At 47.9% G+C, this 13,887-nt stretch overlaps 1 protein-coding gene across 7 annotated transcripts in view; it reads right to left on the bottom strand.

Annotated features, from left to right (window-relative positions):
- SETD5 (SET domain containing 5) overlaps positions 1-12,653 on the bottom strand; it is a 98,408-nt gene extending 85,755 nt beyond the window's left edge. For 3 of the 7 annotated variants that reach the window (XR_010918427.1, XR_010918428.1, XM_067540523.1), the window contains exon 1: positions 12,102-12,653. The gene's annotated coding sequence lies outside the window, so the exon portion shown is untranslated. The remainder of the gene's footprint in view (positions 1-12,101) is intronic. The other 4 variants (XM_067540478.1, XM_067540486.1, XM_067540496.1 and 1 more) reach the window with 3 other exon arrangements.
- Positions 12,654-13,887: the final 1,234 nt, after the last annotated feature.

The following is a 13,887-nucleotide window of genomic DNA, read 5'->3' as shown; positions in this document are numbered from 1 at the left end:
TCTCTGAACCCTCTCCAGTTTATCAACATCCTCTTGAACTGCAGGCATCGGAAATGGACTCAGTACTCCAGCAGCAGCCACAGCAGAGCCAAACAGAGGTAAAATAATCTCTCTAGTCTAATTCGAGAATCCCACCTGTTTATGCATCCAAGGATGGCATTAGTTCGTTCAGCCACAGGGGCACACGGGATGCTCGTGTTCAGCTTATCCACCATAGCCCCCAAATCTTTTTCAGTCACTGCTTACCAGGAGTCAGTCCACCATCTTGTAAGTATAGCCTATATTCTTTATTCCTCAATGTACACATTTACATTTAGCCATTTTAAAACATATTGTATGCTTACACCCAGTTTTATCAACCAATCCAGATCACTCCGTATCAGTGAGCTGTCCTCATCACTATTTACCACTCCCCCAATTTGTGTGTCATCTCCAAACTTTCAGTGGTGATTTCATGGTTTTCTTCCAGGTCATTGATACAATGTTAGAGTAAGGTCAAGAGCTGATCCCTGTGGGACCCCACTAGAAAAACACCCACTCAATGATGATTCCCCGTTTACAGTTAAAGTTAGAGAACAATTAGCCAGTTGGGGTCCCATGTTAATTTTATATTGTTCTAGTTTTAATCAAAATGTTGTAGGGTACCAAGTCAAATGCCTTACAGAAGTCTACATATATTATGTCAACGCTATTGCCTTTATCAACCAAACTTGTAATCTCAAGCATTAGACCAATAACTGATATGTGGAGGAACAGTGTCTTTTTGTAAATCTCAACAACCATAGATGGTGGACCTGATGAAATCAACATTTATTATGGATGATTAAGTTTGTCCCAAAGTTTCTGCTTGTTCTCCATGCATCATTGACTCTGAGTTGAGGTTCTCTGAGCCACCTTAATTGTGTTTCCATGTTTTCAGAACTTAAGGGATGTATGATTTAATCTTAACTCTGCATTCATGTCCTGGGTTGTTTTTTCTTAACTAACATATTTGTTGATTTTTCTTGTTCTGTGGATCTGAACATCACTTAAGAATTTAAAAAACAGAACTTTTCTTTCTCTCTTCATGCTCAGCCTAGAGGACGAATAGCTTGCTTATAGAAGAGACAGAACCAACTACTGAGGGAAAACCACAGTGAAGAGAGGAGTTTGCATTTAAGTTCTGAGCATGGGGAGGCCCTTCATTAGTCAGATTCTTAGGGCTGGTCTACACTACACCCTTAGGTCAACATAAGACAGATGCCGTAAAATGGACAAGAAAGCTTAGTAGCTACAACCCAGCTGCCCCCTACTAGGGGATGAGGAGAGAAGCTTCCGCAGCTTGGGTCTGGAAGCAGGGCAGCCCTGTCAATTTCTCAGCTCTGACCCATGAAATTGACAGAGCTGCTGGGGAGTTGAAGGGGCGGCCAGAAGCTGGAGCAACTGGATCCTGCTCTCCTGGGGCAAGATGACCCAGGTGGCTTCCCTCAGCTCCTGGCAGAAATTGGGGAGGGGTGAATGAGGGAACGAGGATGGTGGGGGAAGCCCGCCGGAATGGGGCTCTCAGAGCCCCACAGGGCCCCTCTTTGGTCGGGGAAGCGCTTCTGGTGAGGACGTGCACCGCCGACCCAAGCAGAGTAGTGCAGACGTGAACCACTGCATTAATGCAGTGGTTGTAAGTCAACCTAATATAGGTCACTATACGTTTCTAGTGTAGACATAGCCATACTCAGTTAATCTTAACTTCGTTTGGAATATGGGAATTAGCTATTCACGGAATCTTAACAGAGAAACTTTATACCTGGGGTCTCACTTCACACACAGCTTCATCTACTATCACTCCCACCCACACTGCCTTCAGGGTTCAAAGTGTGCCTTGTTTTCCAGCCCTCTAATTCCTGCCTTCCCCACCCAGGACAGCCTTGTCTCTACTAGTTTTTACCTCCCATCCCTTTTCCTGGGGCCCTAAGAGCACACTCACCCCCAATGCCCTTGCCTGCACAAATGTTATATGGCTGAGGGCCAGAAGCGACCATCATGATCTCCTCCTGCATAACACAGCCCAAAGAACTTTACCTAGTTATCCTACGTCTAGCATAGTGAACTTGTGACTGAAGCAAGTATTTATTTATTTTTTTACTTCTTGGGCTTGTCTATGCTTAGAAGTTTTACTGATCACATTCCCAGCTGAAAGTTATTTTTTCCCTAGCAATTACATGGGCAAAAGCCCTAATGTGAACAGAGTTATACTGGCATAAAGATGACATACTGGAATAGTTATTGCCCTTCCCATACAGGAATAGGTACAGTGGTAGGAAGCACCTTGATATCAATATAACTGAGTCCAAAACAGGGGATTGTACCACTTGTAACTATACTGGTACAGTAAGTTATGTGTAGACAAACTTTTGTACTCCCCTCCACATTAGCTCTCACTCCTGCTTTGGATCACAGACTGCACAGCCTTTGACAATACCTGGAAGCCTCTCAACCGGGGGGGGCATGAGGACCAGGGTACAAAGGCAGTGGCATCACATGACTAATCAGTCTGGCATCATGATGGAACCAACCACAGTATGAACTCACTCCTGAGGAGATGGACTCAGCTATAGCCTCAGGTAAGCTGACACTGCTTTCTCTGGGAGAGAGGTGATTTACTGTGTAGATTAGAAACATTCTGCACCCGGGGAAGAAAGATGACCATGTCACAGTTAGAGACTTCAGCTGCTACAAAAGACTGCAGACTACATTCTAATGAAAGGCCAAATCTCTAGAGCCATCATTTCCTGATTTGTACTGTTTCTTTACCCACTTTCAGACAGCTATGGAGATACTGAATTTTCCCCAGCACAAATACTGGAGAATATCCAGAACAGCAGCTTTTAGTCCAGGGGTTCTCAAACTTTTTTTGCTGGGACCCTCTGAAAATATTTCAGGCTGTGATGACCCTCCCAAAAAAGTGACAGGTCCCCCTCCCTCCCCCATGTCATGCCACCCTTACTTCTGCACAGCTGCTGGGGATGGCATTGCTTTCAGAGCACCTGCCCAGCAGCCGCTGTTCTTTGGCCACCCGGCTCTGAAGGGCTATGGCTGTCAGCCATGCTCAGGGGCTGACAGCGCACAACCCCCTCATACTAACCTCGTGACCCCTTGAGGAGTCCTGACCGCCAGTTTGAGAACCCCCGTTTTAGTCCATGGAAATTCCATGCACACTAGTGAACTCAGGGCTGAATTCATTTCCCTACAGATTAAAAAAGGAGAATTCTCAGAACTCGAAACAGCTGTGCCACCCTTCTACACAGGGCAGATCAGACTGCAAATGGCAATGCAGATTTTTATGACAACCTACCTACATTAATGTAACATGGTTTAATTGGAGCCACCCTTGAAAGCGTTTCATAGGACTGCAGCAGTGAATAGTTCACTACCAAAACTCATCAGGGGCCTTTGCCTGTGACAATAGGTGACACACCTATGCTCCACACGACCCATTATAAAGCAAGTGCACCTGTTGATCTAGAAAGTCACGTTTAAAGTTATAAATAACCTAATTCCAGCCCAGGGTAATGCCCAAGTTAATCGATATGGTCAAAATGGCTGTATTCATCTATAGAAGAGACAAGTCCCAGCACCCAATAAGAACAAGATGCCTGACTAGAACACAGCATGCCAGGATCTGTAGTCTGGATAGGCCACGCTTCGACATTAAACACAAGCAGCTTCAATACACTACTGTATACAAAAAAGTTAGAGGTGGGCCCCTAACAAATTTTCAATGCAGCCCCTTGGGTTGGATTAAGTTTTGGCATGGCTCCTGCTCCAGCCATACTCTTATTTTTACAGAGAAATCCTTTCCACCATAGACAGCTAGAGTTATAATCCTGACTTCTTACTAGTTCATTTCTATGAATAAATGTGACTTTATGACAGTAGAGCCTTGGTCAGTCACAATTTTCTAGTGCTTTGGTGTTTTACAAGCAAAACAGACATTTTGACTGCAAGTCACTGTGAAATAAGGAATTAGCTAATTTCTGAGTAAAAACGGATACTGCATCACAAGTGTATTTTGTTCATTTATTTGACAAGTATTTAGTTTTGTTTACAATACAGTATAGAGCACCAAAGTATATCCTGTAATATATTTTACTGAAGTAATGAGACATCACTCAAGTTTCCGACTATTAAATCTTTTCAGATATATGAGACTGCCTTATATGGTGTGCAAATGAGTGACATTTTATCATATTTACATTTTCTAAAAACATTTAAAAGAAAAAGGATTTTCCATTTTAAAACTCGAATAAACAAGACTTATTACACCACCACCTTGAGGCCCCACCTGACACTGGGGCTCCTCTGTGGTAGGCACTGTAAATACACAAAGTATAGGTCACTGCCCTGAAGAGCTTACAGTCTACACAAACAAGGAGGAAGAAAGGAAGCATTACCTCTGTTTTATACCTAAGGAATTCAGATGCAGACTAAGTGTTAGCCCACGGTTACAAGACAGACTGTGGCAGAGGAAGGAAGTAACCACACCACGTGAGTCCCAGTGAAGCACCCCTACCACATCCCCTGCATCCTTAGGATTAATGAATCTACACAGATGCTTTGAATTGCACATGAGAAGCCAAGAGAATCCCAACCACATCCTACTTCACTTGATCACTTAAACATGTCACCTTTTCCTAAGGATATGGGGAAGGAAGACTTTTTATTTTTTAAATATAGCAGAATGTCCTGGACCATACTTAGTAGTAAAAATTAATCTACAATCACTTTATTGAAAATATTTATTATGAAGTACAACTTTATAGGATCTGAACTCAATACTGTGAAAACATAAGGCAGAAACTTATTCACTATAGCAGTGTCTTTGGTTAAGAGCCAGGGTGATTTAGAGGCACACTTTGGCCGTTGGAGAACTCTCATACTCTCTCATTAATTTAAATTACTAAAAGCATTTAAAACAATGTTACAATGGGGAAGTAACACTGCCATAGTTAAGGTTGAGACGCGCTTATTGTTTAACACATGAACTGTAAGTTTAGTTCCAGATGCATTCAAAATTTAATAAAATATCTTTTGCTCATTCAACAAAAGAGTAAGACATTTTCATAAAATACGGTTCTCCATAAATAGGGAATTCAAATGTCCGATTATTTTTGCAACAGTGGAGGTCTATGCAAAAAAAACCCACAAACACTGCATTGTTTGGTTTTGTCAAGAAAAAACTCCAAGTTCCTCCTTAAACTTGATCTTGTCCTGTGCTATCAATAGAAATGCTTTAGCTAAAAAGCATGGTTATATATGTTATTTCATATTCATTCTTTATCAGAGACTTGCATATCAAATTGGTTAATTTTAAAAGTCAAAAGAGGATTCTCTTAGCACCAACACTCCAAACAGTTTCCTCTGCCACTAACATCACAGGTAAAAGATTCTGTGACTCTGTTGATGCCCAGTACAAAAGAGAACCTGAGAACTCTGAGTGGTATGAGCTCTGGAGGCCCATAAGCTTGTTTGAGTCAGTAAGTTAGCAGCCATGAGAAACACATCATCTCCTCCCAACATGTAAAGTGCTGCCATTTTCAGTCACTTTTCTGACTATAAACACACTAATTCTAAACTCCTTTTCAATTCAGTTTTCTTAAAATTCTTTAAGGGATAAAATTTCTCACACATTGCCTTAACCCAAAATATTCTGTTTTTAAATGAGAACAAAAAATCCATTCAACCAATTCCGAGTTAGGTGAATAAACAAAGTTTTCCTTTTTAAACTGCTTCCGTATGTGAGAGAGAGAGTTGATCAAATATAACCCTTCCAAATAATAATAATGCCTATTTGTTGTATATTGGTTTCACCTATAGATCTCAAAGCACTTCAGTCTTTAACGTACTTATTCTCACAACATCCTGTGAGATAGGGAAGCATCATCATCATCTCCATTTCACAGATGGGAACGGCAGCACAGAGAAGCTAAGTGTCTTGTCTGAGGTCACACAGGAAGATGATCACAGAGCAGGGAACTGAATCCAGGTCTCCCAGTGCCCTAACACTGGACTGTCCTTCCCACTCTGAGTATAATGATGAGGAACCATTAAACCTAAGTAGAAATTCTAAGCTTAAATAAATTTGTATGCATTTATGATTTCCACAACGTTAACAAGAACACATTGCGCATACTATTCTATAAGGTTCACCGTTGCAAATGCTCGTGCTATGGTTATGTACAGACTTCCAATACAACTTGTTTTCATTTTCTGCAGGTTTCTCCACTGGGGTCATAATTTTTCAATCTTGCTCTCAGCCCTTAGATGAAGTTTTAAAAAAATCCCTTTAGTCACTTTCTAAAGTAAAGAAAAATTATAACACTACTCCAGTAACTGAAAATCGGCTGAACAAAAAACCTCCAGACTTGTCACGTAGCTCATCCTCCAAGAGGAAGACTGAATCTTTGCTAATTACAGAAAAAATAAAAAACTGGGAGCAACTGAAAAATGGTTTCTTCAGTATGCTCAGTGGGCATTAGCTAAGATTACAGCCGCTTAATAAGCCCCACCCCTCTGTAGCTCAGTAAGGAGGCCAGAGGAACTGCATATTCTCCCTGCTCAGTAGGGACAGGAATTGCTGCTAGGAAGATTCGCTGCATGAATACTGGAAAAGTGCCACTGAAAGAGCAAATTCCTGCACAACAGCAACTTCAGCAGGGACAGGAGAAAACTGAAGACATGAAAAATCGTAGATTCCACAATTTCTAGGTGTCTAATTTTTGCTGCGTTCTAATTATCCAATTAGAGCAAATTCTAATATCTCATGTAATAAAAGTTTCCTTTCTCCATTGTCAAGATAGACTTCTTGATGTAAACATCAGTGTCATGGTCATATTACCCCAGACTTGTACAAAAGTGTCTACAAATGAAATGACAAGCCGCAAAGGTGCTACAAACTAACTGCTGCCACATCCCATTTGTTTAAATGGAGCATGAACTTTATTTAAAGTCTGTATCAGCCAAATAACCAAATGAAAAATATCAACAAAATTAAATACAAAAGCTGTTAATGTAATATATTTATTTAAGGGTGAATAAGTGAAGAGACAGAACTGTTAGGGTTTTCATATTAAACTTCATTTGCCCATATACATTCAATACTTGCTCACAATATTGATGGTTACATTAATGTTACTATAAAACCCTTCACATATCTATATCCTGATTTGTGTACTAAAAAATGTATAACCTTAATATTTCATTAGCACATTTCACATATAGTAAGTTATGCATTTAACAGCTCAGTGAATCCAATGTGCGTGCACAGGAGCAGAGTAAAACTTGGTGTGATCCTTGACTTTTGAATTTCCTGAACTTTCTGCATTTCTCTCAGCTGTGACACACAAGGGACAGACAAGTCTGTCAATTTCAATTTCAAGTTATCATGCACTAAATCCCAGTATTTCAGCTACAGAAAGTTCAGCGGAATGTTTGTATTAAAAAAAGAAAAACTGTTTCCACTGGAAACATTTGTATATTTTATGAAACATTTCTACTGACCTTAAAAAAAAAAAATCTTTTAAAAAACTTAGAGCATAAACTTGAGGTGAAATTTGATCCAGCAGTATCTCTCTAATATTGCATCAATGAGCTATTTTTCTAACTTAGCTTGAATGAAAACAGTGCTTCTCAAAATGAGAGTTGGCTGCAACTGGCAGCTACCTGTAAAATGGAATTAAAATATATGTAAAATGTGGTCATGTCACATGGCCTGTAATGTCAAATATCACTAGCTAAACAGTGCTGCATTCAGATCAGGATTTGGACAGGACAACTCCAACAAAATCCCAGGGTGTTGTAGAAAGTGTTGTCAGTTACGTCTTCCCACTGAGCCAGCAGTGAACTAATGCCCCATTATGGTGCTGGAGACGCTGCAAAATAAAGGCTGCCTTACAACTACTGAAGAACCCTTAGTACTTTTTACACAAGCGAGGATCTTAGCCCTGGTCAAATTCTAAAGTGGGTAATTACCACTGTCCTGTTGTAGTGCACTACTAAATAGCTGCCATGTTCCACCCACAGGGTGCTGCATTTCAGTGCGGGATGCATAGATTACTCTAAGTTTACTTTCTAAAATACTGTGGGGATCTACATCTCAAATAAAAGCTGTTATGCCACCAATTGCATGTGTGTTTTGGAACATGAAAATGATTTTGATAGTCAAGCAAATTTATTACAAACATTTTTCAGATAAATTGTACAATTAATCAGAAAACTACAAACGAACATGATATTTTATGAAAGAAGCCTAGTAGTTAGGTTTTGTTACCACAAACCCGATGGGTGTTTGCGAAGACCATACTGTTTTCAAACACAGGGGTACTCTTCTTTTACATATTGCTTTATCACTGTTACATTGATTATGTACACAAATTTAAAAATTAGTATATCTGAAAACTTGAAAACATTTTTAATTGGAGGTATGTGTTTTTATCTTACTAATTCAATACGGTACAGACAATGTCCAACACAAGATGCATCTAAAAAAGCAGACTGGTTAATTTAAATAGTTGTAAAAAGTCAGATTTCTCTCCTAAAAAGGAAATCTCTATTAAAACCAATTATAGTCCACTGCAGTGTGGTGCCTGCCAGCTGCTCTTCACACAATACACAGTCATGGCAAAAATGGCCCTTTGCCACAGATCCTAAAAATTGTTGCTACATTAAATATTGGAGGCAGAGTGACATGTTTGCAGAGATGGCATCTGCCATATATTTCACTGTATCTACAGCAAGGAATATGGGCTAATAGTTCAGCAGAGGGAAATTATTTCCTACATCTTTCGATAGGGATCCAACTGCAGAAGAGGCTATATGCTGTACATTTTGCTCGGGGTGCTGCAAAAGGGGGAACTTCTTTAGAGACTGTTTTGTTGCCAGTTCCAAAGTTGAGCTGGGCCACTATTTTGACGGTTCTCTGCTCTGTGAACGGAAAATCCCTTCTCAGCACTAGCAGGCTGGTGTCTGCAGCACACACCCACTGCACACAGCAGAAATTCCAGTCAATAAGGCAAATGGGGCCCAGCCGATGGAAGGGGAGGAAGGAGACATACGAACAATAAGGAAAGCATCTGGCTGTATGACTAACTGGAAAGGAGACTGGAGTCCGATGTAAATTGCAGTCCCAGACCCCAGGCTACAACGCTCCATCTTTCGATAGGAAAATCACGTCAATTCTCACTGTCCTAACTGTGCACACAGACAGACAGACAGACAAGATGGGTGAGGTAATACCTTTTACTGGACACCTTTCAAGCTCCTTCTGTTCTGCAGAACACAAAAACTTGTCTTTTAGTGAACCAACTCCTGTTGGTGAAATAAAAGGTATTACTTCACCCACCTTATGTCTCTCACATCCTGGTACCAACACGGCTACAACAACAGTGGAAACTAGTTTTGCACAGACTAAAACAACTGAAAAAGGCAGCTCAGGGTTCCCAGCCCACATCCTTGGGCAATTCTAAGAACCATAGAACAATGAAATCCAGCCTGTAGTTTTATCCAGCTGGAGCAAGATTTACACACTTCTTGTTCAGAGCTGTGGAAATGTAAAAGCAACGCCCTTTCTCTGAGCAAGAACCAGCCATCTCCTAAGCACAGTACTAATGGAGGCTGCTCTGCTGTCCTTCCCTGGAGACAGCAGCCAACACTACTGAAGCTTCTCACGTAGCAACCAGAGCTCTAGAGCCAACTGCAGCTGCTGTCACTGCCTTGAACACTTACCCACAGAATCCAAAGCAAAGCAACACCCTCCTTCCTTCCTTCACCTTTGTGCTACAAGCCAGAAGGCTGGAAACAAAATGACTTCCTGGGTCAGTTACAGAAAAATTCCTAGCATCTCCTTCATAGGTGAAAAGAGAAACTCCTACTCCCTATTAAGGAAATAGGGAACTCTTTGTCTAGACTTAGATCTCTGCTTTTAACAGCAGCACTTCCAGAAAGACCATTTGAAATTTTAAAAAAAGGCTACCAAAGTCATGTTTTTGCAACCCATCCCCCACAAGATGATATTAATTCACTCTCCTGCCACAACCTCTGCCTGAGTGAACCTTAAACACTCCAATTACATAATGGGCCAGAGAGAGACTGCAGGAGACCACTGCACGGCCTGCGAAGAGCTATTATATCCTTAAAGCAGCACGGGCCTCTGCAGAGAGCTGGAAGAATCCCAATGGTATATTTTAATCAATGTACAATAAAACCCCAGCACCTTTTTGCACAAGAGACTATCTGCTGCCTGTTGTGAATCCCCTTTGTTACATCAATTTTCCCTGCATAGTAGCACAAGGAACCACATCTCAGTTCCTTCCGTCTCTCGGGGAACCGGAACGTGGAGTTCTTCCCACAGCCACTTTCCAGCTTAGACAGCCAAGCCCAACATTTTACAAGACATATGACATACAACAAAGGAGCTCTGTTTGAACAGTAGGCCATTGGCATCCAAGGACGAGCTGTTGGAGACACAGGTGACCTTGTCACAGCTGTATGCTGTTAAAAACATGAACTCTGTTTTAGTTAGGTCCTGAGCCTAAAGAGCCAGGTAGGGAAGCTGGGAATCCACCCAGCAGGGATCACACGACAGACAACCAAATGCAGGAAAATCCGTGCAGCAGCCTCCAGCACAAGGCAAGAAAAGAGGGAGAGTATTATTAGTGAACACACTGTACAGGCACCATGAGAAAGCAAAAAATGCAGGTCAAACACCTCCTCCCCCATACCCTGAAGGGTTCCACAGCTCAGAGCAGACAGCAAGGATGGGGAAAGGAAACAGCAGCCAGAGCAGACTGCTTCAAGACAGAGGGTGATCCTATTCCTGGGAAGCAATAATCTTAGGGTGGAAGTGATTAGCCCAGAAAGGGGCTTTCCCAAAATAGTGACTTTCCTCCCCTCTCCTTCTCTAGCAGCAGCTGAAAAGAAACTGACAAAGCCCTCCCCTGCACGACCACCACCCACACACAGACTTGTCTGGGAACCAAAACATGCTAAATGAATCAGAATCTAAATCACCCTCTACCAGGATAGCGACAACTTTGTCCTCCCAAAATAGGCAGCCGCACACACGGAGAAGAAACGCCATGATTCCCTCCAGCAATTAGCTCGGAGTCCCCTCCTCCCCAGCCCCGAGCTTGAATAGAGTCCCGCACACCCCGGCTGGGGCTCCCCTCCGTGTGAGCACACCTCCGCACATCCAGACCCCCTCCCCCACCAGGGGATGGCCGGGGTGCCCTCCCCCCGCACTCGTCCCCCCTCCCCCACCAGGGGATGATGGCCAGGGTGCCCCCCCCCCGCACTCGTCCCCCCTCCGCCACCAGGGGTTGATGGCCCGGGTCGCCCCCCCCCCGCACTCGGCCCCCCGCCCCCACCCGGGGATGATAGCCAGGGTGCCCCCCCCCCCGCACTCGTCCCCCCTCCCCCACCAGGGGATGATGGCCAGGGTGCCCCCCGCCGCACTCGTCCCCCTCCCCCACCAGGGGATGATGGCCAGGGTGCCCCCCCCCCGCACTCGTCCCCCTCCCCCACCAGGGGATGATAGCCAGGGTGCCCCCCGCCGCACTCGTCCCCCCTCCCCCACCAGGGGATGATGGCCAGGGTGCCCCCACCCCCGCACTCGTCCCCCCTCCCCCACCAGGGCTCAGCCAACCTCCCCGACGCACTCGTTCCCCTCCCCCCAGGCTCGGCCAGGGGATCCCCTCCTGCAGGCCCCATTGCCCCGAGGCCGCGCACACCCCCCTTCACCCCGCGCTGGGACCCGGCTGGGGGTGCCCCTCGGCTCGGCTCGGCCCGCCCCACTCCCACGCCAGCCCGGCGCAGGCCCGCTCCCACCGCGGGGCCCCGCCGCCTGGCTCCGAGGAGCTCCCCTCGCGCAGCCCCCGCGGGCGGGGGGGGCGGGCGGACGCACGGCAGCGGGCGGCAGCGGCAGCTGGGCCGAGGAGAGGGGCAGGCGGGGAGCGGCTGCGGCGGGGCCGGCACCAGGCTACGAGCGGCTGCTGCTGCTGGGGCGCAGGGAAGGCCGAGGAGCCGTCGCCCGCAGGGCGCCCAGGGTCCCCGCCCGCACAGCATGCCCCTACCTGGCCGGCCCGTTGCCCGGGCCCCCGCGCGCCACTAGGCCCGGCTCGGCGCCACGGCGTTTCCTGGGCAGCAGACGGGACCGAGACCCTCTGCGGCGGCGGGCTCGGCCCCTCCCCCTCAGTGCCACTGGCTGCAGCTCTTCCACGGGCCGGGCGGAAACAGCACTGAACGCACGGGGCTCCCCGGCGCTGGCGCCAGGGGCGATGCTGACACGCCCACTGCCACTCCCCATTGGCCGCTCGGTCGCCGAGCCCGGCCCATTTCAACTATGCCCCAGTCGCAGCACCAATTAGAGCCTCACCCACTTACACTTCCGATTGGCCCCTGGTTGAGCAGGCCAACCCCACGCTCACATCTCATTGGCTACAGTTCACTCTCCCCAAATAGGCGGCTTCCCATTGGTGCCCTATGCTGCCACTCTGATGAGGAGGTAACGAATACCGAACAAGCAGAGGCTGGCGCGAGCGGCTCCCTGCGACTAGCAGAGGAGCCCCAATAGAGCTTCGAGGGAGGCTCCTATTGGCGGACGAGAGTATTAGGCCGTCGTGAAAAGTTGCTCTCTGGTTGGCCCGACTCCCGTCACTTAGAGACCAGTTCGTGCGTGTGCAGAGTTAGCCGCCCTACGTGCGGGAGGGGGAGGGGAGTAGCCGGCCTGTGATTGGTTCGACCCCGCTCGCACCACGTGGGAGCGCCACCCGCCCAGGGTATAACTCCCGCCGTGGGAGGGGGGACACGTGGCAGACAGAGGGGGCGGGGCCGCTTGCGAATTGGGCTCCGAGGCGTTTGTCGGGCCCTCACAGCGCATGCGCGCGAGTGCAGCAACGTGCGCACGCATCGCGCAGGATGGGGGAGGGGAAGCCGGCGCGCCCACGGCTCCGCCGCACCCGCGCCCGCCCGAACCTCGGCCCGGCCCGGCCAGAGAAACGCCGCCGGCCTACGCCACGCTGCAGGGTAGCCCCGGGGCCGCCCGGCTCCCGTCCGGCCGCGCACGAGGCGGGCAGGGCCCGGAGCCGGAGCCGCCCAGCGGCACGTAGCGTCACAGCCCCGCCCGCGGCCACGCCAGCCCCGCCGCGGTCCCGCTGGCACGGCCCGGCCCGGCCGGCAGCCGTGTAAAGGGATCCGCGCCGGAGCGCAGCCCACTGGTCCTAGGGCCTCCCGCAGCGCTGCACGCCGGCCCCCCCCCCCCGCCCCGCCGGCAGAGGGCCCGGGCCAGCCCGCCTCCCCGCAGGCCGGGCCGGGCCGCGCCGCACGAGCTCCCCCTCTTCCTCAGGCTTTTAGATAGCTGCGGCTCTGTCCGTCCGTCCGTCCCCGTCCGCAGCGCGCGGCCCGGCTCCAGCCAGCCCCGCTGAGGGACGTTTTCCTGCCCCCCTGCCCTGCCCTGCCCGGCGCAGCCTCCACGGCTGGCCCGACCCTGCCTCTCCGCGGGCCGCTGGCCGAGGCCGGCGCTCAGGGACGGGCTGTACCGCTAGACCCCGCCGGTTCCCAGCGCCAGGCGGCCAGGGCAGCACGCCTCGCTGCAGCCGAAGGCCGGGCCGCCTGCGGCACCTTCTGCCCTGCTCGCCCTGGGAAGGGGGTTTTCCTCCTCCAGCCCCCGCGCTCTCGCCGAAGGCCGAAGACGACACGCCACCTTGGCATGTTACTTTTAATGAACGGGTGGTAATGCATTTTCCCTCCTTGGTGTGTCCTGTGCCCCGGGGAGAACACAGCTAATAGTGAGGCAGCTGGCAGCTTCCTGTCACTGCAGTCAGTGCCCTCATCTCTGAGGTCAGCACAGGGCTAGAACAA

Source organism: Emydura macquarii, unplaced genomic scaffold, assembly GCF_026122565.2.
Source record: "Emydura macquarii macquarii isolate MOO-44397 ecotype Brisbane River unplaced genomic scaffold, CSIRO-AGI_Emac_v2 contig_71, whole genome shotgun sequence".
NCBI lineage: Eukaryota > Metazoa > Chordata > Testudines > Chelidae > Emydura > Emydura macquarii.
The sequence above is the reverse complement of the archived record's forward strand: the minus strand, read 5'-3'. Positions and strand labels throughout refer to the sequence as shown.